Source organism: Delphinapterus leucas, chromosome 19 (genome assembly GCF_059928025.1).
Source record: "Delphinapterus leucas isolate spDelLeu-1000000601 "Yukka" chromosome 19, BTC_Dleu_Yukka2, whole genome shotgun sequence".
Classification (NCBI taxonomy): domain Eukaryota; kingdom Metazoa; phylum Chordata; class Mammalia; order Artiodactyla; family Monodontidae; genus Delphinapterus; species Delphinapterus leucas.
The window spans coordinates 54453272-54466176 of record NC_143147.1 but is presented as its reverse complement, the minus strand read 5'-3'; the positions used below and the strand labels follow the sequence as shown (position 1 = coordinate 54466176).

Genomic DNA, 12905 nt, shown 5'->3' with positions numbered 1-12905 from the left:
ACAGAAGTGACGCATACCACCGGATATTGGTTTTGGTAAGCCACAAAAAAGTATTGAGCGTTTCTCATCTTCCTTTTTGGTAGTAGAGCATACATACCTTTCTCATCTGCTGCATTTGATGATTTAATTGTTGGAAACATTTTTGTTGTTGTTCTGTAATTTAAAGTAATATTTTGATGAATACCAGAGTTCCTTTTTTAAACCTCTAAGCACTGAATTCATCTTTTGGCAACCTTTTCTTTCGTTTTAGAGGATAGTGGATTATAATTTGTGTAAATGTGACACTTCGCATTATATTGCTGAATTTTTTTAACCTAGAAAAACTTCCATTATTTTAAGGCCCTATTTTGGGAAAGGAATAAAATACTGTACTGACAAACTGGTCATGAGAAATGATAAAGTGCCACCACTTTAAACCAACTCCGGTAGGAAAGTGGAAGTTTGCTTTTTGTCGGGAGATTTGGGTTTCTCTGTGGAGTTCTTTGTTAAACTTTTAGCATAGCAGTGAACTTCCTTTTGGTGGAGACAGGAAGCATAAATACTCATTGTGTAATGCCATTTGCCTGCTTTGGTGGATCCGCCAAGCCGTGACACCCAAAACCAGACGCGTGCTTCTTAACGAAAACTACAGTTCCCAGCGGGCCTGGCGCTGGTGGGCCATCTCTTCCCCTCTCGCTCCCGGCTGTCCCTTCCCGGGCTGGCCCGCCGCGGGCCCTGGCCCGCGCCTGCGCAATGAGGACGTGCGCTTTTTTTTTTTTTTTTTTTAACCCTGGCGGTTGCAGATCGTGGCGCTGGGGCTAGTGCCCAGGCGTGCTGCAGTGTACGGAGGCAGGCTGCTAGGACAAAGGGCGGCAGGAAGCGGTTCACTGGTCAGAGAGCTCCCCACTTGATTCAGCGCACGTTTAGCCCTGGAATAATGTGGTACCGACGGCATTAGCCTATTTACTACCCAGTACAAACAGTTCCCTCGCTCACGTCCTCTTGCTCTGTCGCGCCAGCCTGCCTTGCCCCTCATAGCCGGCGCGCGGCCTTGTCAGCCCAAGCGCGGAAGGAATGTGACGGCGTCAGTGCCTCAGGCTAGCCTCACCCCAGCCGGAGCGAGGGTCCGCTCCCGCCTGCCGCAGTGCCGCGTGCCGCCGCCGCACGTCTGGGAGCGGCTGGGTCTCGGCGCCGCGGCCTCCGCAGCTGGAGGTGCAGAAACAGCGGCCGCGGCGAGCAGCCATGACTGAGGCGGCGGCGGCGGCGGCGGCCGCGCCTCCTGGAGGCTCGCGGGGGCGGCGCGGTGGGCGCCCCCTGGCGGCGCGCCGGGGCGGAGCGGCCCTTCGCCGCCGCAGCCGCAGCCGGCGGAGGCGCTGCTGTCCCTCCTCCCCGTGTCCCCGGCGCTCGCCCGCTCGCTCGCTCGCTCCATTCTCCCTCCGCTTCAGATTAAAGGGGGGGAGGGAAAAGAAGCTCGGCCGCCATTTTCCCAGTGCCGCCGCCACCGCCGCCACCGCTCGCCGAGCCGGCGGGAGAACCGAGCACCTTAGCGAAGCCGACTCGTCTCGCCGCGGCGGTGCGGGGGGCGGCTGGAGCGCTCCCCCCGGCCGGGAAGAGGCGTCCGGGGGCGGCGGCCGGGGTGCGGGCTTGGGCTGCAGACGGCGGCGCTTGTTTGTGCGGGGCGGGGGGGCGGCTTCACTCTCTGCCCCCGCCCGCCCGTCCTCCCGGCCGGGCTGTGGTCCCCGGCCGTGCCCAGGCCCCGCCGGAGCCGAGGAAGGCCGGAGAAAGAGCCCGAAAGAGAAGAAAAAGCGGCCGCTCCCCGCCGCCGCCGCCTTCCCCTCCCCCTCCGCCTCGCCCCCCCGCCCGGAAAGTCAGGGCGGCTCCGGGCGCCGGGGGGGAGGAGAGCGGCGGGCCCGGGCCGGAGCCGCCGCCGCGCGCCCCCGCCCGCCGCCGCCGCCGGCCCTCGGCGCCCAGGCCGGGGGCTGTTTGCAAACTGCGCCCATTTTGTGGGGCTGAATCCGCCCGGGCAACGCTCTTCCATCACGTGGTAGGTGCTGCTGCTGCTGCTCCTCTCCTCCTCCCGCTGCCCTTTCTCCTTCTCCTCGCTCTCCCTGTGGCTCCCATTTCTCCCTCTCTTTGTTAGTTGTAACTAGAAAGGCAGGGCAGGGCAGGAAAAATCCCCGGAACTTTAAATGGCCTCTCCGGGCTTCCCCGCTGCGGGTCCGAGGCTGGGAGTCGCCCCAAGGGCGGGGGTGTGCGGGGGCCCTTCCCCACCAGCTGCCGCCTCGTTCGCCAGCTTTTCCTTTGGCGTTCTATTTAAAAATGCGGCCTTAAGAACACGATTTATTCCGGTTTAAAAAAAAAAAAAACCCAAACAAACTCTTGCTCTCGCCTTGAACTTCTCTTGACTGCAAAAGGCCTTTCTCTGGCCGAAACACACATCTTGCGCGTTTCACGGTGTGTATCACAACTCTGATTGTTTAGTGAGATGGTTATTTGTTTCATTTATTTATTATTTTTGTTGCCTGTAAATTGAGGTCACTTACGTTTTCAGATCTAGTCTCCCTCAGGCGGACGTGTTTTTTTTTTTTTTTAAACTAAAGAGGAAGAGACATTTATTTGCTTTTAAGTGAGTTTGGGGGGCCTGTTTTCCGGCTGACTGTCTTTTGATTCTCAGCAAATAATTTGATTGTTTTCCATAGGATAAACAGCCTTACCCCCATGCTTTACTTAAAAATCCTTTTGTTTTCCGTTGTCGGGATCCCAGTGTGGTTTTTTTTTGGAGAAACACGTTACTTAACTATTGCTTATTGATTGCCTCAGGGGAGAAGGGGTGACATGATGGCGCCACTTTAAATTGCTCTCTTTCCTTCTCCGTTTTTCCCCCCTTTATTCTGGAGGTCACTGGAGCATTTTTCGTGACCTATTAATAAACTACTTGAGAATGTTAACAGTACAACTAATCGGGCTAGAGTTTGGTACCTTAAGGGTCGGGAGACCCGAATCCCGAGGTCCCCAAAGTTCTGAGAAATCTTCCTAGTCCTCCTGCCTCGCCTCCCTCCCCTCCATTCACAATCCTGCTGTTGCCATCTCCTTTGTCACGTGGCTAGCAATCATTGTGTTTTTTTGTTTGTTTTGGGGTGTGTGTTTATATTTTTAAATTGTAGCCCAGAAGAACTTCTCTCCTCCCCATTAGAGAGATCAAAACGTTTTAGTTTTTTTAGTTTTAAAATCGGAGAACATTTATAATAAACGATAAAATTACATAATCTTTGCCTTGCATAATCATGATATAGTTATAGGTTGTTACTGAACTTCTCGTTTCTAAAGCACTTTCAAGTATGGAAAGTAGAACATTGGAATATGTTTTCCATTTCTCAGAATAGTCTGTAGTATTTTCCCTGCTTTTTGGGCCCTTTAAAGTAACCACTATTTACAAGGGCTTAAGTGGGTGTGTTTTCCCCTCCCCCCTTCTACAGGCTATACTTAGTTCTTTTTCTAGCATACTGTCTGACCAATTTAGAAATTTTCAATTGTCTACATGCCTGTCATTTAAAACTATTTTTCTTTTCTCGCAACAACAGTGAACACTTTTGAGTAATAATTGTTTTCTACCTGAAGGTATTTCATTATGTTTCTGTTGCGTTTTTGATCCAGAGAATTTTTACTACTAATCCTATAGATTTAGAAGAATGTTTTTCTATTATGTTTCTTCATATCAGTTTTCCCCATAGTTGGGTAAATTCCTATTTTATAAAATACCGAATACATTTCTGTGTTGTTTCTACAGAGCTTACTAACCGCGTTTCCAATTTGAAAAAAGATCTGTCGTGTGTTTAAAAAATTTCAAAAAGTCAATATGAAATATAGTGATTCTTGTGTGCATTGATTCGTTTCCTCTACCATGTATATTTTCAATGGTTTTGGGCCATTTTCTTTGCTAACAGTTACATCATGTCATGTGATATGTGCAGTGTGATGTGTAGTTCTAAAAATAAGGCAAGGTAAAAATGCTCATCTCTTGGGAATCTAAAAAATGTATTATAAATGTGGGATAACTATCCTCAGTCATGGAATTCTGATTTCGATTTCCGCTAGGTTTATCCTACAAAGTATGCATTCCTTTGACCTTTAGCATATTTGATGTATTTGTTAGTGATCTCATGATTTGAGGTGGTCAGTTTTTTAATTTTCAAGTGTGTACCACTTGGAGGGAAACATAGATGTGACAAAGATTCTTAACATCTGTATTGTGGTAAAGATGATTGATCTCTGATGACTGCCTTATTTAAGTATATGAAAAGTATTTTTGATTTACATCTGTAGACAGTTAAGAGTGATCAGTTAAGTATTGATCGAGCCTTGAGGTATGGTGGGGTTTTGGTCCCTTTATCTTTGTGAATCTACTTAAGTGAGGTATTTAGAAGTGTTGCTGCATCTTTCTTGAAAGGCTTATTCAGAATTTTAGTGTTTGACTTTTGTGCTTTACCAAAGTGAGATGTTAAATCTTTGTATGATTTTCTTCCTGCCTACACACGTTATTCCTGTGGTTAAACCTGCAGAGCACACGTTGATTGTTAGGTGACTTATCATTATCCTGTTGAGGAAAATTCTGGAAGCTAGAAAATGAGTAAGCCTTAGTTCTCTTTTAACTTTTATCAAGGTGAGAAGAAAGGAAAATAACTATTTTTTTCTTCTTCAAACACTGCCAGTACCTTTCCATTTCTAGTCATGCTACACTGTAACCAGTGTCTCTGCTACTCTGGATTTTATTGGATTGATCACAGATTTTAATTGTATTTTAAAGTGAGTAACAAGTTACAGATTTGTTTTGTTTGATATAACCTGACTCATGTAATCTGTAAACATAGGGCCATTGTGGTTGATGATGCTGATTTGAGAGGGTATTTTAGTATTGAGTGGTTCTAGTTAGGAACTTTTTTGAGTAAAGCTTAGTTACCTTGTTACAGTACTAGAAAAGCAATTTTAAAATGTGAAAAACCTTACTAATCCATGTTGGGTTTTCTGAATAATAGTCAATGAAAGTACTGTGTTTAAAGCATATTGCTTATTCCTCTTATATTGAGTCATCTTCCTTGGGCGGGGGGTTTGGTAGGGGTTATTTTTTTCTTCTTGGCGAGGTCATTAGACACAGAAATTAAGTGATTTCCTTCCTGGAGAGAGAGAGAGACTTTTTTTAAAAAAATTAATTGGGGTTTTTTTGGTTTTTTTTTTTTAACCCCAAACATCTTTCCATCCCCTTGAGTTTGGAAAGGAGGAACTAGTGCAGACTAAGTATGTGGTCTTCGGTTGATTGCCCCAGAGCAAATCTCATTATTGAGTGGTTTATTTAGAGTTTCAAAGCACCTTTTCTTTGCCCTCTTTCTCTATTTTAAGTAAGTTTCTGCCTTGATTGGTTAGATTGTTCTGGGTCTCAGGAAGCATATTTTACATTAGTGCCTTTTTACTTGATCACTTTATAAAAAAGTACAGGTGCAGGTGACTCAAATAAAATGGCCCCAAACACCTGGCCTTTTTACTGTGACAGTGCAGAGAGTACTTGGACCACATCCTTTCCCTAAAAAGGACTTTAGCTATTTCTTGGAAATCTATATTTTAAGTCTGGATTTTGAGTCTTCATGTTGCTTCTGAAGATGTATGTTTAAATTATAGTTTCTATCATAATAAATTGCATATTAGCCTCTGGGCATACTAAAAGCTGTGCAAAAATATTCCTGCTGGAGTGTGGTAATTCATGACACAAAACAAGACACTTTCAGCAGTACTTCCCATTCCCTGAAATGTGAGATCAAAACTCAGTGAACCGCAGTAATGCTTAGAAAAGACAATATGAATTTAAAAAGACAAATATTACACTGTGATAGAGGTCACCAATATTTGAAGGTCACAAGAAGAGATAAGAAAGAAAGTGGTGTCCTTGGGTGTCACTTGCAAATTGTGGAGAGAATTGTGGCTCATAGGAAAAGACCAGTATATATGATTGGGAGGGTCACTATTATTTATTAGTTCGGTTATCATTTGTTCCTGCATTATGCCCTGTGCCTGCCTTTTAGGATGTAGGGTAAAATGTATAGGAGAAAATAAACTGATAGGTACGATTTACCAAAAAGCTTGCCTTCCAAAAAGAACTGAAGTAGATGTTTTTTTTCTTTGTGTGTTAAGCTTTTCTTGTCTTTAATCAAACAAAAGTAAAAGCAAAAATGTAGGGTGTGAGGAAACCGACTTCAAAGTAGAGAGCACAGTTCATATTTATGAATGAAAAACAAACTTGGGTAGTCTGAAAGAAAAACTTAAGGATTGTATACGAAGATTTTAAACCATTATGTCAAAGAGAGGCCCTTCAAGGTAGATATCTTTTAAATTTTTGTTTATCTGTTGGGTAGTGGTCTCTGGCAGCGGATAGCTGCTTAATAAATGTTACCTTCTGCAAGCCTTGCTTTTCTAAGATTTTAAACTAGCTCTATAAAATTGTAACATTTGAATGCCCTAGCCCACTAGGGAATTATTTAGCTATATATTTTATTGTTGTTGACTGTAAACTTCCCTTTTTTTCCTCCAGTTCTAACTTTTTAAAAATACAGTTTCTCCCCAAGCTTTTGAGAGTGAGGAAATGTAAGGTGGAGGTAAATTCAGTGCAGTTTTATCTAAATGTTATCAAAAACTCTGGTTCTTGTTACTTGAACCAGGAATCCCAAATGAGATCTCACTCTGAATTTTAAGTACAGCAGATTCTGCCCTTGTTTGGAAAAAAGTTGCTTGAGTGGCATCAAACTTAATAGAGTCCCTCAGCTTTTAATTTCTTTATATATGTATATATTTTTTCAATACATTTATTTATTTATTTTTGGCTGTGTTGGGTCTTCGTTGCTGCGCGTGGGTTTCCTCTAGTTGCGGAGAAGCAGGGGCTACTTTTTGTTGTGGTGCGCTGGCTTCTCATTGCGGTGGCTTCTCTGGTTGTGGAGCATGGGCTCTAGGCACGCGGGCTTCAGTAGTTGTGGCTCACCGGCTCTAGAGTGCAGGCTCAGTAGTTGTGGGGTCCGGGCTTAGTTACTCCACGGTATGTGGGATCTTCCAGGACCAGGGATCCAACCCGTGTTCCGTGTATTGGCAGGCGGATTCTTGAGCACTGTGCCACCAGGGAAGTCCCTTAATTTCTTTTTAAAAAGGGAGCAGCTTAGGGTCAGACCTGCTTAAATTCAGTTGGAGGGGAAGTGTTCGGGAATAAAAAAGATGAATTACAATTTTGTTGTTAGGGCAGTAAACCAAAAGTTGCTAAAAACTGATATCTAGGCTTTCCCTGGCTATTTGGCCTTTGTGACTGCTTACTAGCACCTCCACTGGAGGGTATGATGAAGGGATAGAGGCGAAAAGCTAATTAGTTTAGCTTCTGATGTTTGCTAGCATTAGAGGCTTTGCAGAAAACTGGTCTGATAAGTTGAACTGTCAGGAAAGTTTCGTTAAACTGCTCATATATTGCCATGGAGAACTGAGGATGTTTGAAGACTTTAAGCATATTTGAGAAGATAATGGATTGCTGTTTTTTTGTAGTTAATCTTTAATTCAGTATTCTAAAGGGATAGGTTGATTCAGTGAGATCCCTCGACTTTGGTCAGGTACCCCCTCCTCATCCCCTACCCCCCCCAACCTAAGAAGAACTTGTTTGCTTTTGAATTGCTCGAACCCTTCAAGAAATCTTCGATTTTAGTATTGTTCAGAAATACTTGTATTATTAGAGTTTGCTAGGAAGAGATGAGATAAAAATACATTTTTCCTTCTTTGTTTTTTGTGAGGTAAATTGGTAGGAAACTTGAATGCAGTGATAGAATAGAAATAGGATAAACATGAATAAATATTTTGATATGTAGTTATCCTTCAAAACAATTTTATTTTTTTTTAAAATACAAACATGATCTTACCTGTTTCGTAGCTTGGTCTTTTTTTTTTTTCTTTTCCCCGGTACGCGGGCCTCTCACTGTTGTGGCCTCTCCCGTTACGGAGCACAGGCTCCGGACGCGCAGGCTCAGTGGCCATGGCTCACGGGCCCAGCTGCTCTGCGGCATGTGGGATCTTCCCAGACCGGGGCACGAACCCATGTCCCCTGCATCGGCAGGCGGACTCTCATCCACTGCGCCACCAGGGAAGCCCTAAACAGTTTGTTTTTTTTAATAGCTGCATAATATTCTATTGTATCTTTTAAGTTTAGCTTTTTTTGTGTGTATTACAATTCTTCAGTAAAAGAACTGTCTTCAGCAGAATTGTGCATATATTCTTATGTATCTGTGAGAATATTTCTGTTGGATAGGTTCCTAAAAGTGCAGTTACTAGGTAGAAGTCTGAGTAGTTGCATTTAAAATTTTGATAGGTATTGCCTTCAGAAGGCTTATGTAGCCAAATTTAGTAGTTTAAAAGTAACTTAAAAAAAAAAGTAACTTAAAAAGTTTGTCAGTCTGAGTGCATGTGCTTGGCAATGTAAATCACTGGAACTTGAGGTAGTTGAAGTCTGTCCTAGATTCTGTTGGTTCCTGCTTCTTTTTTAAAAAAATTATTTATTTTATTTATATTTATTTTTGGCTGTGTTGGGTCTTCGTTGCTGGGTGTGGACTTTCTCTAGTTGCAGCCAGTGGGGGCTACCCTTCCTTGCGGTGCGCGGGCTTCTCATTGCAGTGGCTTCTCTTGTTGCGGAGCACAGGCTCTAGGTGCGTGGGCTTCAGTAGTTGTGGCACGCGGGCTCTAGAGCACAGGCTCAGTAGTTGTGGCACATGGCCTTAGTTGCTCCGCGGCATGTGGGATCTTTCCGGGCCAGGGACCAAACCCGTGTCCCCTGCATTGGCAGGCGGATTCTCAATCACTGAGCCACCAGGGAAGCCCCGTTCCTGCTTACTGTTAGATTGTTTTTACCTTATGATCAGACACCCCCATTAACTTTATAATGAATCTCCATCTGATGCATTCAGCGTAGACTACTCAGGTTAGCTAACATGTATCCACTCTCTGCCAGATGCAGTGCTACATGTAAGGATAGAGATAAAACAAGCCATAACCTTCCTTTTAAGAAATATACAGTCGGGATTGGGGCGGGAGGGCGACAAAACTAGGTGTTTATGTTCCATTATGAGCTGTTGCCCAGGGTGTCATGGGAGTGCATATTAGACCCTAGAGTGGAAGGGACCTCTAACTTCACCTGGAATGAATGGGGAATAGTTTAAAGAGCATGTGATCTTGAGCTAAAACTTGAAAAGCAAAGGTGCCAAGGGTATGGAAGAATCTGGAACTATAAGATTCAGGTGGCTAAGGTGGGGACAGGTTGGAGATGAGGCCGAGTGTAAAAGGGGGGCAGATAAATGTTGTGTGGGAGTTTGGGTTCATCCTTACCCTAGAGTCACTGAAGGATTTTAAGCAGGAGCACAACATGGTTGGAGTTATGTTCCCTCTCTTCCCTTTTTTCCTCCTGCTTTCTAGTAATCATTTTGGTAGTGGGCACGAGGTTGAAGGCTTGCTGAGACAGGAAGAAAGAACAGTTGGGAGATTACTACTGTCTGGATTACTGTAATACGTAAGAGGTTCTGAACTAAGGCAGTGGCATTAAGGATGCAATGAATGTGCCTGTCATTCTATATTGAATCCTCCCTATTTAGCCTTCAGTATTCAGTCAGAATGTCATCTCTTTCTGAAGCCTTGCTTGATCCCTTCAGGAAAAACAGTGCTTTATCATCTGGGTTTACCTTCACACCTAATTTCTATCTTTTTATCTTTGGCATTGATGACACTGCTATAATTCTCGGTGTCTCCAGCATTAGACCATGAACTCCTATAGCCTTCCTATTATTCCTATCTGGTATTAGTATATGTTTAAGTATTAGTATATGTTTAAGTGAGATGTCTATGGCAGATGGTAAATCAGTGATTGGGATCGGGATTCACTCACATAGGGCATGTTGAGGGGCAGGAACTGGTTTTGGATTTGGTGTTGGGGGTAGGGGTGTTGGAAGTAGCTGTATGGGCGATACTGGACCCTCCTTATTCTTTAGGTTTCAACTTAGATGTTTTTGCCCCGGGAAGCCTTCTGTGACCCCACCCACTCTCAGCCTGTGTGAGGGTCCCCTAATGTCCCCCCAGGATTCCCTGATCACAGTGAGTGTCTGTCTTTACGTGGGGCTTTGAATGCTGTAGGCATTTTAATAAAATGTCTGTTGGAGATAATCAGTTGGTATTTCTCATTGACTTTCCCATAAAGACTAAAATTCAAAAACCTCATGTCTAGCAGTTAAGCTCCTTCCAGTTTAAACCTAGCCTTGTATATAGTGGTAACACAACATTGTAATTCAACTATACTTCAATTAAAAAAAAAAAAAAGAAAGCATGGGCCTTACAGTTAGAGATTTGAATCGGAATCCCGTCTCTGCAGCTTGGTAGTTGTGTGATCTTGGGCATGTTACTTAACTTCTGAGCACCAGTTTCCTTATCTATAAAATGAGAATAAGAGTACATACTCGTCTTACAATGTTATTGTGATGACTAAATGAGGATGTGTATGTAAAACATTTAGCACAGTGACTGACGCAGTAAAAGGTCAATTAATGTTAGTGAACGTTAGAGCAATCATAATAATAATCTGTTCTCCAGCCAGAGCTATGATTCCCTTAGTAATTATAAAACCTAAGAAGCCCTGCCCTGTTGGCATAGAAAGTGTTAGGGACTGGGGTGGTGAGGTCCACATTATTTCTTTGCTTTATAATAAAAATTTTGCTGACCACTCCCTGTTGTATTCCATAACAAATCCACATTTGTAAAAGAAATACAAAAAAAACCACCAGTGTGTTCCATAATGTAGCTTTTGATACGTCATCACAAAGCACTGCATAGCTGCTTTTTCCCTCTCTTTCTTGAGAAGCTGCACATGTACCACTTGGTTCATCCAAGTTCTGTGGATCATCTCCCAAATCCTTCCCTATTATTTTGATTGTGTCAGTTTTTTTTTTTTTTTTTTGGCGGTACGCAGGCCTCTCACTGTCGCGGCCTCTCCCGTAGTGAAGCACAGGCTCCGGACGCGCAGGTCTAGCGGCCATGGCTCACGGACCCAGCCGCTCCGCGGCATGTGGGATCTTCCCGGACCGGGGCACGAACCCGCGTCCCCTGCATCGGCAGGCGGACTCTCAATCACTGCGCCACCAGGGAAGCCCGTGTCAGTTTCTTGATTAGAATTTCTTCATCTTTCTCTGCTTAGCACAATCTTATACGTGAAAGCCTACCTCTAGGTCTTTTTTGACTACTCTAGCCCTGTCAGTAAGTACTCACAATGCTTACTATGTACCAAGCCCTAACTAGATAAAGTTAGTGAGCATGCAAAGAGGGATGTTAAGAAACTTCCCCTGTCTCGGAAATAGAATAAATTAATATTAATAAATTGACAACTAGGGAACATTCAGATGATTTTAATTGAGTGATGACTTTAAGTGCGTTGTACAATTTAAGCAGGAAGAAAGTGATGTGAATCTGAATAGTCTGGAAAAGTTGTGGAGATGCTGTGTATTGAAGGATTAAGTTTTGGGCTTAAAGGGTAGAAGGACCTTCCAGGTAGAGGCAGCAGCATAGGCAAGGATTATGGAGTTGAATCTGGGGGCAGGGAGTTCTAGGTCTAAGCCAACTGATGCACTTGCTTTGATATTGTTTTAAGTTTCATCTCGGAGAATTTGGACTCATGAGAAGGGTACTAGGAGTTATTCTAGAGTAGAGAAGAGAGGCGATAAAAAGAATGGATTATGGAATGGATTAGAGGACTGAGGCATCAGTCAGGAAGCTGTTATGATAATTTAGATGTGAGCTCATGCAGACGCGGGCTGGGTTTGGGTTGGCACTGTTAGGAAAGGAGAGGATACCCCAAAACTGAACAGCCCCCCCCTGCCACCTGTACAGCTTTATGAGAAATAAAAGAGATTTTTATCATAAAGGAGCTGAAATTATGAAGGAAAAGACAGCCTTCTCTCTTTTCTTAAGAGCCTTTACCTTTTCAGTTTATGTCACTTATTTGGCCCTTCTGCAGACTTTAGGCCCTTCCAAAGCCTGGAGGAGACTTCGACCATTCCACTGGTGAACACCTTGGTTGAGATTCTTGTTGCATCCTATCTGGATTATTGCAGTAGCTTCTTCATTGGTCTTTGACTTTTTACTTTCTTTTAATCTGTCTTACCCAACTGGTCTCTCTGAAGCACAGTTCCCATGTGTCACTCCCCATCTGAAAAACCTTTAATGACTTTCTGCTGCCTTTAAGTCTGAGTAAAGGCTGGCTATTGAAGGTTGTCCATTAATGATCTGGCTTCAAACTTCCTTTTCACCTTTTTCTATAGTGTTTTCTCTGTTACAATATGCTTTATGTTTCAAGCAAATTGATTATTTCTTTCAACCTCCAGGATATCCTATGTTTTCCCACAGTTTTGCCTTTTCCCGTGCCTTTTCCTCTCACTAGAATGCCACATTACCCTTCTTTTACCCCAGCCTTCTACATAATGAAATTTTAGCTAATTTTCAGGTTTCAGCTGAAATTTTGATAACTTCACAGACACTTCCCTAACCATCCTTCCTCTGCCTATTTCTTTCTTTGTTTTGTGCAGAGTAATGAGGTGATGGTGGGAAGAGGTTAGTAGAAGCCACATTATGGGCAAGCTTCTTGTCCCCCATTTGATTTTTGCTTCTGTTTTCAGTGAAAGTGCGGTTGTTGGCCACCCAAATGGCCAAAACACTTCCCTTTGGGTCCCGGCAGCTTATCAACATTTTTGCAAGGTGGATGCTGCCAGTTTATTCTTGTGTAACTGGAGTCCTGTCTTGGGAATTTACAAGGAATAAGGCGTGGTTCTCACTTGCAGGTGTGGAGTTAGTTTTGACTTGCACTATTTGAAGCAGCCAGATATGTG

The 12905-nt window shown here is 43.6% G+C and overlaps 1 protein-coding gene across 3 annotated transcripts in view; it reads left to right on the top strand.

The window, feature by feature from the left end:
* KANSL1 (KAT8 regulatory NSL complex subunit 1) overlaps positions 1-12905 on the top strand; it is a 171742-nt gene that overhangs the window by 24790 nt on the left and 134047 nt on the right. The gene's annotated exons all lie outside the window — the stretch shown is intronic.